This window comes from Nomascus leucogenys, chromosome 7b (genome assembly GCF_006542625.1).
Source record: "Nomascus leucogenys isolate Asia chromosome 7b, Asia_NLE_v1, whole genome shotgun sequence".
NCBI lineage: Eukaryota > Metazoa > Chordata > Mammalia > Primates > Hylobatidae > Nomascus > Nomascus leucogenys.
Window position 1 is genome coordinate 97,855,025 of NC_044387.1, and position 15,281 is coordinate 97,870,305.

Here is a 15,281-nt window from a genome sequence, read left to right on the forward strand (position 1 = left end):
TATGACCAATTATATATTCATATGCATACACATATAAATGCTACACATAAATTAATGTTATATATATATATATTGGTTGTAAATACATGTGCATACACATTCACTTACAGCATGTTAAATACCTAGGTGAAAAATAGGTTTTATAATTAAATTCATATCTAAATCCTCGAAGGAAAGAGTTTGTGTTTTTATGGGTGTTGGCAAATTGCATCTCACCGGAAGGGACTTCTTTAACTTACCTTTTGAGAACTGAACTTTAGTCCCAACAAAACTGATTTATTAGTGTTATAACTCGTCTATAATTTGTGTAGCAGGTTTTCCGGTCTTCACTAGAAAAACCCATAAGGATACATTAAACAAAATGATTTATTATGGCATTCTTAGAGCACTGAGATACTAGAGGAGCATAAGAAATTTTGACAATTTGGAAGTTAATTACAATTTTTTTTCTGTGTCAATATCTCAAGGCCTCTTGAATTTTTTTCAGGATCAAAAGTTTTATGATTTTTGGCTATTAGTAAATCATGGAAATGTCAATATAGTCTTTTCAATTTAGATGGATTACTAAAAATTAAAATGATATGAAGTTATAGCATTTGGGACTTCATCAGTTTATAAATTAGGAACTGAGGCTGGGTGCAGTGGCTCATGGCTGTAATCCCAGCACTTTGGGAGGCCGAGGCTGGTGGATCACCTGAGGTCAGGAGTTTGAGGCCAGCCTGGCCAACATGGTGAAACCCCATCTCTACTAAAAATACAAAAATTAGCCGGGTGTGGTGGCAGGTGCCTGTAATCCCAGCTACTCGGGAGGCTGAGGAAGGAGAATTGCTGGAACCTGGGAGGCGGAGGTTGCAGTGAGCCAAGATCACGCCATTGCCCTATAGCTCAGGCCAACAACAGCGAGACTCCGTCTCAAAAATAAAATAAAATAAATAAAGAACTGAAAGTCTTATCATTTGTTTTGAGCTTTTCTTCTTGTTTTTCTTTTTGAATGAAATATCTGCTTATTTAAAATATTTTAGTAGACCTTTTATGTTCAAAATCTTTAGGTAGGGAAAATGGGATTATACATTTAGGAAATTATAGATTGTGATGCTTACAAAAAAGTCATCATAAGTTATCAAAAGAATAATGGATGGTTCAAAAATGTCTAAGTGCTTATGAAGCTGATTGTCAATGATGTGTTATTTGGAACCGTATGGGTCAATTTGACAATGTGTACTTAAGGATGTCAGGCGACATGTTGCTGAACTGACTGCACTGCCTCTGTTAAAAATGTTTTAAAAACTGTCCATATATACATTTATCTGTGTGGTCTTTGTTAGTATATTTTTCACTGTTTTTAAAATATTTTTAAAAACAATTTAAAAAATCTTAAAGAAATGAACAAAACAGATGAACACTCTAAACAAGCAAACAACAGAGAGAGAGGAAAAAAAGCTCTTACCTTGCAACATGCTATTTTGAACTTAATCTGGCAGAATCGCAGTCAGTCCATTGTTTGAAGATTCTCAAAAGAATTTGAGATCTTATTATTTGATTGAAAGAAAACATGGCTTTCAGTCATAATTTTCATATTTCATTGGATTTACTTTATTTTCATTGTAGAGTGGTATTTCATGACCTTGGCAAGGTTATAAAACCATTCTGCATTGATGTAGCACTTCCTATAGATGTTAGAATGACCTGGTTAGTATACCATCTCTTTCAAAGTAGTCCCAAACAATTATTAAATACATAATAATATATTTAATACTTTCTGAGATCCATAGTTTAGCATCCAGTGTCTCTAAGGACTATTACATGTTAATCCAAGGAAGAAAACGGTATAATCTATATTATGATGAAAAAAATCAATAAATAACTGAATGAACAACATTGATTAATTAATATACAGAAATAATGAAAAGTAGTGAAAATAGCAGAGTGATAATTCGCTGTCATGATATTTCATTGTAATTTATTAGTTGTTCATATTTTCTTAGTTGAAGAGATTTTGAAATTTGACTTTCCATATATTACCTGGGAGATGGCATCAAATGAAATAAAGCCAACTGTTATTATTCCCAATCAATAAAATCATGTGTATTTGTTGATAGCATGCTTCTGTAAAACAACTTTTTTGGTGGCCACACAAGAACACACATAACCATGTTGTAGGCATTTGAAAAAGGAGCATAGTAAGCTTGAAGGGAGTGTTAAAAAATGGACGATTTTACCTTCATTTGCTTCACTTAATTGTTGTAAAATTTTAATAAAGAAAGTTGTTATTGTATTTTTAAACTTTTTATATTGGTTTCTTTGTTCTGTCTTATTGGCAGTATAGTTTTACTTATCTTTCTTATAAAAATAGCAATCTGCAAATAGATATATTTTACAGTGTCTATAGCCACCTATCAATTAGAGAGTATGTCATCTTCTGTTCTAGAAGACTTTAAAATAGAAGTCATTATAATGATTTAGATGTGACATTGTGTGAGTAGAAGGCTCTATGAATGATCTCTAAACACTTCTTAGGGCTTTAAGATTGTGAGATTTTCTGAATGAAGTTTGGGTATTCCCCAAGCAACCATTAGTCATGGTAAGTTATTCATGTACATGATCTCCTTATCTTGTCTAAATAATCATTGTTAGCATGTGTGAAGCTTTAGCAACATTCATGTTATGCTCACTGACAGAATGTAAAGGGACTCTACATTTGGCATGCTTAGGAAATGGCTTCAGGTTTTGGTTGCAGTGATGTCTTTCTTTGTGAAGACTCTAGAACACCTTCGACTTCCTTTAGTAACACTTATTTCTCAGAGAATATTTAAGGACTTCAATGAGACACTCACAAAAGACAGTTCCTACCACAGTGGGTTCATCACCACCACCACCCTACTACTTTAGTGTTTTGGGTGTTTGTTGGCCACTGTGGTGCAGGAGCCCTCACTATGTCTGTGCTCTCTCCACCTCTCCTGCCAGTTGCTCCAACTCACCTTTCAGACTGATGCCAGACAAATCTTCCTCAAACACTGCTCCTATCGTGACCTATGTGAGTGAGGGTTTTCTGGACTTTTTTTTTGGCCCAACCAGTGAAAATTATTTAACCTATTTTTCTTTTTGTTTTAAGTAAGAAAATGAAGAGTGAAATTCGGCACAGCCAAGTAATCAGCATCCAGCTGTTTCAAGTAGTGTGTAGCCTACCATCTCTTCCTTCTGTTTCATTAAATTCATTAAGTCCATTAAATTCGTCAAGCAGACAATGCTTGGTTTTATTCCCTGATGCCTAATTTTGCGTCATATTGTACTGTGTATGCCACTTAATGTCCTCGTGGAGATAAGTGCAGTATAATTCTTAAACAAGAAATCTCAGGCTTTTGCTCAAGAACTTCAAATGTTTCCCAGTTTTCTACTGTATCAATTCTAAGTTCTGCTGTGTGGTTTACAAGATTCTCTGCTCCATGTATTTATTTCCCATGATTTCTCAAAATGTACTCTCTATCTAATTAGGCCTATTAAGGTTCTCTGAAGCTGTCATAGCCCTTCTCGCCTTTGCTTTCCCTGGAGCCCATCATCTTGCCTCTAATGTACTCTCTTTTCCCCACTCCTATGTCAATCTCACCATTCTGTCCTTGAGAGACTAACTCGCACAACTTTTTTATGAAGCCCACTGTAATTATTCATGGAGCTCCTTCTTTAATAGTAAATGTTTCTGTTTCTGTGCTGCAAAAAAAAATCGTTCTTAAATCTTGAAACATTTTGTATTGACTCCTTAACTATATTATACATTTTAGGATTTTCATGGGTAGGAATTATGTCTTAAACTTTTTATGTTTCACAAAATCTCAAATATAAGATTGAGGACTCATCTAGTAAGCATTTTGTGGCAGAGATCTAACCTCTCTTAATTCTTCTACATATTACAAATTTTTAAATTGCATAGGCTTTAGTTGAGATACATGGCAGAAACCAATGTTTCCTTCTATTTCTCTGCATTCTCTAGCCTTCCATCTTGTTCTGATTAATGAACTATGAACACAAATGACGTCACTTCCAGCAGAAGTAGAAGCCAGCAGGTGTGTCTCCACTGTCACTCTCTTCTCCTGTGACTTGGGAGGCATGTGTTCCTGATGGCAGAGTAGCAACATGAAACAGGATTTGTATCAGATTTCAGATGCACAAGAAATACATCTGTGTTGTTTTAAGCCATGGAAACTTTGAAGTCTGTCTCTTGCAGAAGCTAAATTTAACTATCCTCAGGAGTATAAGATTCAAATGGTGGTATACATGTTTTGTGGAATCTTCATGTATATGTATATTTGTTTTATAGAATTTTCAATTTTATATACATGTTTTATAGAATCTTCAAACATTAATTCAGATATTTGTATTCTCTAGAACTCCAGAGTTCTGCAGCCTCCCTAAGAATCTCTTCAAAGTAAATTAGCGTTGTTCATATCTACAGCAAACAAAGGCACCTATATAATGGTTTTCTCAGTTATAGCAAATGTTGGCTTTGACTGCATTTTGACATTAAACATTGTTGATGCCATTTCTGAATCTACTGCATAGTTGTAATCTTAGTTGGAAATACTGTTGGTTACTGGTTGGTCAAGGAGATTAACCCTGTAGTTTGAGACTTTATTCAGAGTTCTTCTTTTGGACTTGAAAAAATATCTGCTAAGAGAACTTGTCCCATTTTAGGTTGTGCTGAAGCATGACAAGATGTACAGAAATATTCTGAATTCTAAAGGAAGCTCAATATTATGTAATCTCGATTTGTAGTATAATGAAAAAAGTGTGAATGAGAAAATCAAGGAGTAAAGGTGAATTTGATATTCCATAACTTCAGTTTTACTTCTGCTATATATTTCTTTATTAATAGAGCACATGGCCAGCCATTCGATAAGGAGTGATTAAAAAAATCTCAGTTACCAAGAAAAGCTATCCTTTTAAAGTTCTCTCATTTTAAAAAACACAGTTTTAAGTATCAGATTTTTTCTTTCTAAGTTTTAATGTTAACCATGAGCTCATGCTGTCACAGTGGCTTAATAAGAATTATTACTACATATAATGTGAACAAAAACCTTCGTGTTTATTTTGATATTCAAAATGCAAAGTTAGACCAAGATAAAATAGTTGTCCAGCTAATAAAGATATAGGTATGATAAGAGATACTTAGACAATGAAACCTCTCATATACTATTGGTAGGAATGTATTCTTCCTGGAAAGCAGTTTGAAAATGCATACGAAAATCTCAAAAAATGTATTATTTCCCCCATAATCCTAGTTCTCAAAATCTATGCTAAAAGATAATCACAGATATTATACGTGTGTGTATATTAATTTTTCATAGTTCTTAAAAAAACTATAAATCACTAAATGCCAAAACGAAGGTCACGATTAAATATACTTTGGTACATTTTGATGATGGCATATTTTGTAGTTGCTAATAAACAATTTTTAAAGATAACGTAAAATATTTAATGGCATGTGAAAATGTTTGCAATATTAAGTTGAAAACCGGGTATCAAACTACATATTCAATGACTCCAATTTAATAAAATTTATGTAGCTACCTTGAAAAAACGATGAACAGAAATACACAGAAACATTAACATCAATTGATGTTGGTAAGTTTTTTTTTTGCTTTATAAATTTATACATATAGAAATGAAGAATACAGACAGACTTATAGAAACTACTAAATTATTAAAATAAGCATCTGTTGCCTTGATGAATGGAAATCACCAAATTCTGAGCCAGTCGTATGGAGTGTGTTGTAGGCCTGTCATCTTTCTGTTCATGCAGTTGCTGTTACCTCAGAACAAATGAACAACAATAACAAAACTTTTCATCTTCTCAGACTACCTTACTTCATCTTAGCCACCAAGGACAGTGGAGGTGCCAGCCTCTGTGACAAGGCCTCCCTGCCCCGCTTCAGATTGGGTTGTGTGTTCTTCCTTGTTACTCCCACTGTGTCCAGCATATTCCCTTACAACGGTAATAAAATGGGATCGATTTGCTTGGCTGGGTTCCCCACTGGATTGTAGCTCTGTAGCTCCTTGAGGTCTGGAATACCTTTTCCATGTTCTTAGCATTATAGCACAATGACAGGCACACAAATGGCAGTCAATAAATGTTTGTAGACTGAACCATGTTTAAATGACTTACAGCAGTGTGTAACGCAGAGTGAAGTGCTGTCTTGAGGCAGATTCCATTAAACTCCTGATTTGATTTTGCTCTGGAAATTTCTGGAATCTAAGTAGTATAAGAATCCTATGTATAAAAAATATACATATCAACTTTTGCTATTCAAAGATGATTTAGATAATTATAAAAACAATACATTAGAGTACTGTTGTTTTATATTTCAGGAATATTTTTCATTGATATATGAGAGTTTCTGATTAATCTGAATAACTAAATTTAAGCTTTCAAAGCCAGGATGTTAATGGTAGTCTTTAACAAACTGTACTCCCTTTTTAGACTCTGTTATAAATTATGAAGTGCACTGGTACTAAACTTCCCAACTCAAATCTCAGTGATGTTTCATAAATTTATTTGATAAGGTTATTCATTTATTTGTATGAGAAAGACAGTTGTCATGGTAATAGCTTAAAATGAACTGAAACACAATCCTGGTCACGTTTGCTAAAGCAGGTGAATCTGCTCTATTGCGTTGCACTTTTCTAATTTAAGCATAACTGAAGCAAAATACGAAGAGAATTTAAAATTAACATTTAGGGGTGTTTTCACTATATATATATATTTTATATATATATATAATATATAATAATATATTATATAATTATATAATTATATATTACATAATATATATATTATATTATTATATATTATGTAATATATATTTTATATATATTTTATATAATATATATTTTATATATTATATATATTTTATATATATCTCTCTCTATATAAAATAAAGTTTCAAAAATCTCCCGATTTGGAGAGTCTGTTCTATCGGCATACTCGATATTCGCATTCCTGAGTTTTCCATAAAATGCAGATTTTATTCAGAGTGATTCAGATCAATGCAACTGGACTTTCGTCTGATTTTCAGAGAATGAGTTAATAAAATGGCTGAGATGTGTCTGGAGAAGAAGGCAAACAGATAAGATTACTTCTGTGTACAAACATGTTATCTTTGATTCCCTTCCCAAGCTATTTGGTTTGTCATAACTTGCCATGATGATAATTAGGTGACAGAATAAATGAATGTGGTTTCACGGAAGAATGGCAGATGCAAAAAATAATAAAAAAGGCAATACCTGAGCTTGAGTAATTTTATTATTGTGCATTCAGAGAGTTTTGAAATCTATGGAATTCCTGCTGGGAAACAAATTTTCCTCACTGAATGGATCATTAAAAAGTCCATTTACTATAACGAAATGCATGTTCTGAATGTGTATACATTTGAATTTGTAGATTTTTTTCCTTTCAAGTATAGATGCTTGAATTTCATTGATATAATTTAAAAAGAGTGAAACTAATTTCTTAATACTAGTTTTATTTTTTTGTAAATGTTGCTATGTTCAAATAGCATTTGGCAAAAATCATTGCTTATAGCATTCTGTGTAAGGAAAATAAAATGTAGTTGTCTCTCAAATTGTAAGGTATATCTTATTGTTTACTTGAAAGTTTAGTGCTGTATTTTAAATAAAATATATTCAGCGTCTTAGAATATCAGTCATCTCTGCATTTTAGAGCCAAAACCTCAAAACAAATCAGGTGTATGTGTGTAAAATATGTGCATATTTTTAACTGCTGCATAAAACACAAATATACATAACACTTTTGCATAATTCCAGCCTCTTAACAAATGTTACAGTAAGATACCAATTGGTGAGGTTCAAAAAATTAAGATGTGGATGAAAAATAAAATTCCGCCTCTCAAAAATTGCCTGGAATGCCATTTACATTTTAATTCCAAGAAAACTCAAATATCAATAAGATACTCTTTTTCGATGCTTTACTCATAATGTAAGATATTCGGGTAGTTTTTAATTTGTTTAAATTTTAGGTTTGGGGGTACATGTGAAGGTTTGTTGCAAAGGTAAACACGTGTCTCGGGGCTTTGTTGTACATATTATTACATCATCCAGGTATTAAGCCCAGTAAAATCCCAACAAATTCACATATAATCTTATCCATGTGGACAGTAAATATCCAAATAAACAATTAAAATTGAGTACTAAATTTTTATAACTTACCCTGTGTGATATTAAATGAGAAAATATTTAGTTACATTCAGGTAATTGACTCAGTTCCTTGTGTCTGGTATGTAACTGTTAAAACTGAAATACAGATAAAGTAGATTATTTAATTTTTGAATTGTGTAAATGTCTGTGTGTACCAAATGAGGAGAAAAGTCACAAAACCCAATTCCCAAATCCTCGGTGTTGCATATGAGATGAAGGTTTTAGTTATGCAACAATAATGATTTCTCTGTACAGTACAATCTTTAAAAATAACTTTCAGAGTGCTGATTTTCATAATTACAAATAAGTGCAATTTAGCTAGTAATTAAAATGAAAATGTTAACAGAGGCTCTGCATTGATGCCTCATTTGCAAGTACAGGCAAATGTTTTGAGGCAATCTGTCTCCATGCTTAATTCTTACTTGAAAATTTCCCTGAAGATATTCCTTGTCTTACAAAGCGAAGTGAATTGTTTGAAAAAATATTAAAGAGTAATTTTCTATATTATTCTTAAAAAAATCTACAATTATTTGCAATATCTTAGGGTATAAGTAACAGCATAATAAACCTATTCTGGCAACAGCACCCCCTCATCCCTACCAATTCATGTACTCAGATCTACTTTATATGTCTATTCCAGAAAATTTCAAGATGTAGTAATCACTAGCAGTAATGTTATCCTTTTCAGACAGTAAAAATTTTAACTTTTTTGAATAATTGGAACAAATTACTTCTTTTAGCCAAGTATACATTTTAATGACCATACATTTTTAGCAGACCCGTATATTAGGCATATTTACTACTATACTTTGATTTACTTTGAGATCAAGCTTTGTTCTATTGTCTAAATTTAATAGGTTCAAACATTTTCTTTTGCAAAGAAAATGTATTACTATTTTATGAAGAATGTAACCAATGATTTTTCTAATGTTTCTAGTGAATTTTCTTCTGGCTTAAATAATGTTTCTTAAAATAAAGCAAGTTAAATTAACTTTGTGATATGATTTCTAGTTCTTTAGCGCCATTACAAATGACTTTTACTACAGTTCTATATCACTTATAGTATATGATGATACATTAAATTTATAGAAAATGTACTCAAATTGACATCTTTTAAAAAATTTTCACTAAAGGGTGTATTCATACAAGATAGAATATGAATTCCACAATATGACTAGTTTTATATTAAAAAATTATTATTTTTAAAAATGTGTTTTGCATTATTTACATCTGGTGAAATTTAAATATGAAAGAAATACATATCCATGGTTCTTTGGGAAGTGTAGTAAATTTTAGGTCTATGTATGCTTTATTTTAATGTGAACACAGAAGACCATAGAGGTTATTATTTTTTTTTCCCTTTGGAGATAAAGCAGTTGGGTAATGGATAGCAAACCACCTGTCTTCTGCTCGGAGAATGTACTCTTGTTGCTCTGGGTTCAGAGAATCCCTCCTGGTACCCATTGCCATGTCCTATATTGTAAGTTAATAAAGTTACAGTCTAATGGTCTTTTTGAGTAAAGTACACTTCTGAGTCTCTTTTTGCCCAAAGGGTCTGCGCTATTAGTAGAGTCATTCCCAGTGCTCCTTTGATATTTTGCTTTTCTGTCCTTTCTTGTGAATGAATTAGTAAGAACAGTGATATTAACTATTCACTTCCAGTGTTGGTTCCATTGCATTCAGTGGCCAAACATAATTAATTCCTGAAATCCAGCCATTTCCTCTGTCACATTTACTAAGTCTGCAAAAGCAAAACAAAAACCCCATTTTATTAATACAGAAGAATTTTTTATTTGTTTTGGAGGTTTATTCAGTTTCATCTTTCTTTAACATGCTTTTCTTGTGTAATAAACATTTATTCTCACAGCAAAATATTCATTTCAATTATGCTATCAGTTAAATAATTTATTGAATTTGTGTGATCATTTTCCTCCCTCATTTATCTAAATTTGTTAGTGCCTCACGGTTTATGAAGGGTCATAAATAGTTTACTGGATTTATCTTTTCCAATTTTAATTCTTATTTACCCATGACTGCTAAAGTGATCCAACTATTATTACTGAGATGATGCTGGGAAATGACAACGAAAGTATAGTTTGATGTACAATTTTGTACAATATGTATTTTCTTATGCTCCTTGTGTTTTTGTTGTTTTGTTTTGCATTTTTTGAGATAGAGTCTTACTCTGTCACCCAGGCTGGAGTGCAGTGGCGTGATCTCGACTCACTGCAACCTCCGCCTCCCAGTTTCAGGTGATCCTACTGCCTCAGCCTCCCGAGTAGCTGGGATTACAGACATGTGCCACCACTCTGGCTAATTTTTGTATTTGCGGTACAGACGGGGTTTCACCATGTTGGCTAGGGTGGTCTTGAACTCCTGACCTCAAGTGATCTGCCTGCCTTGACCTCCCAAAGTGTTGGGATGACAGGCATCAGCCACTGCATGTGGCCTCTTACATTCCTTTTTAAAAGGCATTGGAAAAATGTGAACATTTTATAGTATCCTGTTGATTTTATGAATGCATCTAACTCTTAAAATTTTTTTTCTTTTAAGATCTATCTGTAAATATTAAGTAGTATTCATATTTTATTAACTGGCTATTTTAAAATTGAACTTTCCTCCCATTTGGTATATAACTAGCATTTTTCCACTTTGTTTTCAGAGCCTGTTTCATATTTATATTCCATGCACTCTGTTCCTCTAGGATATGTTCTTCATGTTAGAATGTAGGAAACATTGGAAAGTCACTTGGTGATCATCCATGAAAAGTCCTCTTGTTTTCTTTCCAGCTATTACACATTTTATCTATCTAGTCCCCACTAATACAGATCCATTGTATCTTTTCCATATAATTTTCCTTGTTTGCCCCAAGTTATCTGCTCCATTGTAAGATCTCATCTGGATTAATTTTGAAGATTGGTAGAAAGTCCTCTCTGATACGTTTTCCATCTACTCTCATCCCGCTAGGCTCTCAGATGCTTACAGTTCCATTATTATTATTGTGTAAGTTAAACACTGTATTTTGAGTTACTGCTCTCAGTGATCAAATAGTGAATTATTATCTGAATTTTCTTGCCTTAAAATTTTAAGGGCCACATTATGGAACTGCTGGCCCATATTAAAAATGTGAACTCTGTGTAAAGAACCTTGTATTGGCCAGGCGTGGTGGCTCACGCCTGTAATCCCAGCACTTTGGGAGGCCAAGGCAGGAGGATCACTTGAGGCCAGGAGTTTGAGACCAGGCTGGCTAACATGGTGAAACCCCGTCTCTACTACTTGGGAGGCTGAGGTGGGAGAATCACTTGAACCCAGATGGTGAAGGCTGCAATAATTATGCCACTGCTCTCCAGCCTGAGTGACAGAGTGAGACTCCATCTCAAGACAAACAAACACAAGAACCTTTTATCACTCTTCAACGAGTGTGTGTTACTCAGACTTTGAAATCTTTTTTGTCCTTTCAGGGATAACCCCTACCTCTAGAATAATTTACTTTCTAAATTTGAGTGTGAAAATCTAAGATTTGCCTTATTCTCTTTGATCTTTGTGCCACCAAAACTTGTGAATGTTTCATTTATTACTAATTCTCTACATTTGCAAATTGCACATTAAAAAAAGTAAGTGAAATCACATTTTTCACAGGAAATTGTTTAATTTTTATCAATGAACACTTCTTAAAATGAAAAAAGGATGAACTTCCCTTACTTTCATTTCTAAATGTAGTTACATCTTTACAGTAAGAGTTTAGGTATACATTTACAATGAGATAGTTAACAGAAAGCATTAAATATCCTGAATTGTCAGATGGGAGAGCTTTATCCACAAAAACTCCTTGATCTCTTTTGCCTGTGAGCTTTCTCAGCTTTTGTATCTCATATAATACACATTTGTTCTAATTTTATGTTGTCTGGAATCCTTTCATGTGTGTTAGATTTGCCACTTGAGGTAAATGCTAAAGATTTTTAGGATAAAGCTTATGTCACATATTTGTATATTACCTCTATTTCTATATTTTCAAAAAAGTTAATTTGTTAATCAAAAGATTGAACTTGTTAATTACTAAACAGATTGTCTCTAATTGTTAGACAAAGAATATTTATGTGAGCAATTGACTTTTAGCAATAGCACCATAAAGATAAAGGCATATTAATTTAAACCTTAATTTTTATGGGTAAGGAAAATGATCCATAGAAATTAAATGAACATTGCAGATGATGTAACAAAATTGTGCTTTTAACCTTTTTGAAATGTTCACTTTTTCTAAAATGTGCACTTTTATACACATTATTCATCTATTAGCATCTTCAGTACTGGATCAGTAGAAATAGTATTTTTTAAATTTTACATGAGTGGCTATTAAAGCATACAACTAGGGGTCTTTAAATTATAAAACCTAAACAAGTGATTAATCTCTCCTAACACTAAAATATTTTTAAATTGATTACTACAGTGCTGGTAATGATGTATACCTGGCAGCTGACAGTCAAATCTTATGAAGGATTAAAACATAAAGTTTGTATTAAAGGTAAGACGTCTATGTACCTTGTAACTGTTTCATCTCAGAAAACAATATAACAACTTCCTTTTTTAACAACCAGTATTTCTTTTTTCACAAACATAAATCTGTGAGCTATTAGCAAACACTGAATTGACATTCCATTGAAAAGATACACACTGAAATTTACAGTGTAAAATACATTTTATGTCCTCTTTATGGAAAACACAAACACACACCTACACATGCACACATACACACACACTCACATGGAACTCTATCAACATAGCATAACTAACTGCAAAGTATGTATCTAACTAAAAACATCATGTGACAATGATTCTCTCCTTGACCAAGCTCTTTTCAGGCTCCTCTGAACTCCTCTCAATTAGGCCCTGACTTTTGGGCTTCTGTGTTTATCTCTACATTGTCCAGCTTTAGCAAGAATCGTGCTGAGTCAATTTATAAAAGCACCCCTCCATCCCCAGTTCTTGGTCTGACTACTCTCTGAATTTTATCACCTGGCCTGTCTTCAGCAAAACTCCTTAGGTCAGCTGAACAAATAATTACCATACCTCCTAGTAATTGTCCATCCACCAGCCCCTGACCCTGCTCCTTTGCTATAAATCCTTTTTTCTTATTGTATCCGGAATTAAGCCCAGTGTCTCTCACCTGCTACAATCCCCCATTGTAGTAGCCCATTTTGAATTAAGTCTTCCTTATCATCTTTAACAAGTATCTTCAGTAATTTTTCTTTAAGATAAAAATATATTCCAGCAATTCAGTTTTGACACATTCCCTCTTAGATGTTTATCATTCTGCTTTCTTATTAGCAATTAAATCTTAAAATATAGTTATATTCACATTTAATATTTGCACACTTACAGCATGTAGTCTTCGAATCAATAGCCCTAACACTTAAAATGTGCTTCAGAATGGCCTTTTCTCCTTTAATAAGTTTTTCTTAGCCCACTGGATAAAAATGCAAGTTATTGTATTGAATAATATAAACCGGTACACATGTCATAAACACTGTATTATATATCTCTGCACAAGACAGAAGAATGCATTTTCCCCCTCAAATAGACATTTAAGTTCTGAGAATAAAACAATACATAGGAAGTAACAGAGGAGGTTGGACCCCCCACTGAACAAGATGAAGCCCCTCACCTGGTCCCCTGTTTGTCCTCTGTCACATCACCTTTTCAGTGAATTCAATACCAAGCCTTAATGCTGCAGTTAGACACTAAGCAATGATCTTTTGTTCATTAACTGTATACTCCTTGATGTTCAGCTCTCATTTACACAATGTCAATATGCTTCTTGCAGTTCTTTTTGCTCTTTCAAACAAACTGTGACCTTTAATTGAAAGGAGAAAATTAGTTGTGATACTGTGGCAGGAGATACCTTCTGGGATTTGAATTTGCCAGAAAAGATAGTAGCTAAGAGTTTGGTGCTGAGAAATGTGGGAGTAGAGAAAAAATAAAGTGGAAATAGAAGAAAAGTGACATGTGAAACATATTTATAATAAACAGATTAATATGAAATCTACATAAAGAGAATAGACTAATGATGCCTGAATATAGCATTCATTGTCTTCTATCTCAAATTTTTATTTTCAAGGACTGACAGTAAGCTGCTTGTGCGTAATGATAACTGGCTTTTTTCCTTCCTTTTCTTTCTGAAATCATGCTGTTGGCGGCTAATCAGTCATAATAATAATGTTACAGTGTCCTCAGCACTTGTCCTCCTAAAAGCTTAAAGAACACAAAATGTCCTGGTTCACTCATCGGTTTTATTTTTCCCAAACTCCATATCCTTCCATTGCACAGCCTCTGGGCCCAATTAAATGATTTTTAAAAATTAGGTTAGCAAAAAGAAAAAAATGGCCTGTTTTTTGTAGATGCAAAGACTAAATGGTCCCCCTACACTGAAGAGCTGACACAGACAATGATAACAGAAAGATGAAAAAGCAATAGAATCCTTGCATGTGCCCCCCCACCTCCCCTTCCCTCTTACTCTTTGTAGGGACAAAAGAAGGCAGCATTCCTTTTTCCATCATCTGCTGTCACAATACTGACTGGCTTGCCTTGCAAAATTACCTCTAGAATGACACAGAATTTGTACCAAGTGCAGGCAGATGACAAAACTGAAGATCAAATAATATGCAATTGAGAAATGAATTTTAGGTGCTTTTCAAAGCATTAAAGGCTTCTAGGTATTGGCCCCGAATAGTGGTGTTTATTTCATGAATGCATGAAATGGATCTGGCAATTTTTCAATAATATTGACAAACATTACCTCCTCTTTGAAGCCTTCCTCAACTTGCCCAGCCAGAAAAAGTGGTCTAAGGACTGCTCTTATCAGAAGAAAGCTTTAGGCCAATATCTGATCATCTAAAGGATCTTGAAGGATTAAAGTTACTGAATATTTGAAATAAAGGCCATCTGAAAATTCTGAAATATATGATCACTATCTGTTTTATTCCATTTACCTATTGCGTCATGACAAACCACCCCAAACTTAGTGACAAAATGTCAATCATTTTATTATGCTTAGACTTTCCGTGGATCAAAAATAAAGG

General features: G+C 33.3%; 1 long non-coding RNA gene and 1 other non-coding gene across 2 annotated transcripts in view; both read left to right on the top strand.

The window, feature by feature from the left end:
* Nucleotides 1–280: 280 nt before the first annotated feature.
* Nucleotides 281–343, top strand: LOC115836150. Its single transcript, XR_004031141.1, has one exon. It is a non-coding gene; the product is annotated as a U7 small nuclear RNA (small nuclear RNA).
* A 12,311-nt stretch (nucleotides 344–12,654) lies between these two features.
* The window catches only part of LOC100592945, an 82,270-nt gene continuing 79,643 nt past the window's right edge, over nucleotides 12,655–15,281 (top strand). Inside the window, exon 1 of the long non-coding RNA XR_004030871.1 lies at nucleotides 12,655–12,727. This is a non-coding gene — a long non-coding RNA (uncharacterized protein C9orf85). The remainder of the gene's footprint in view (nucleotides 12,728–15,281) is intronic.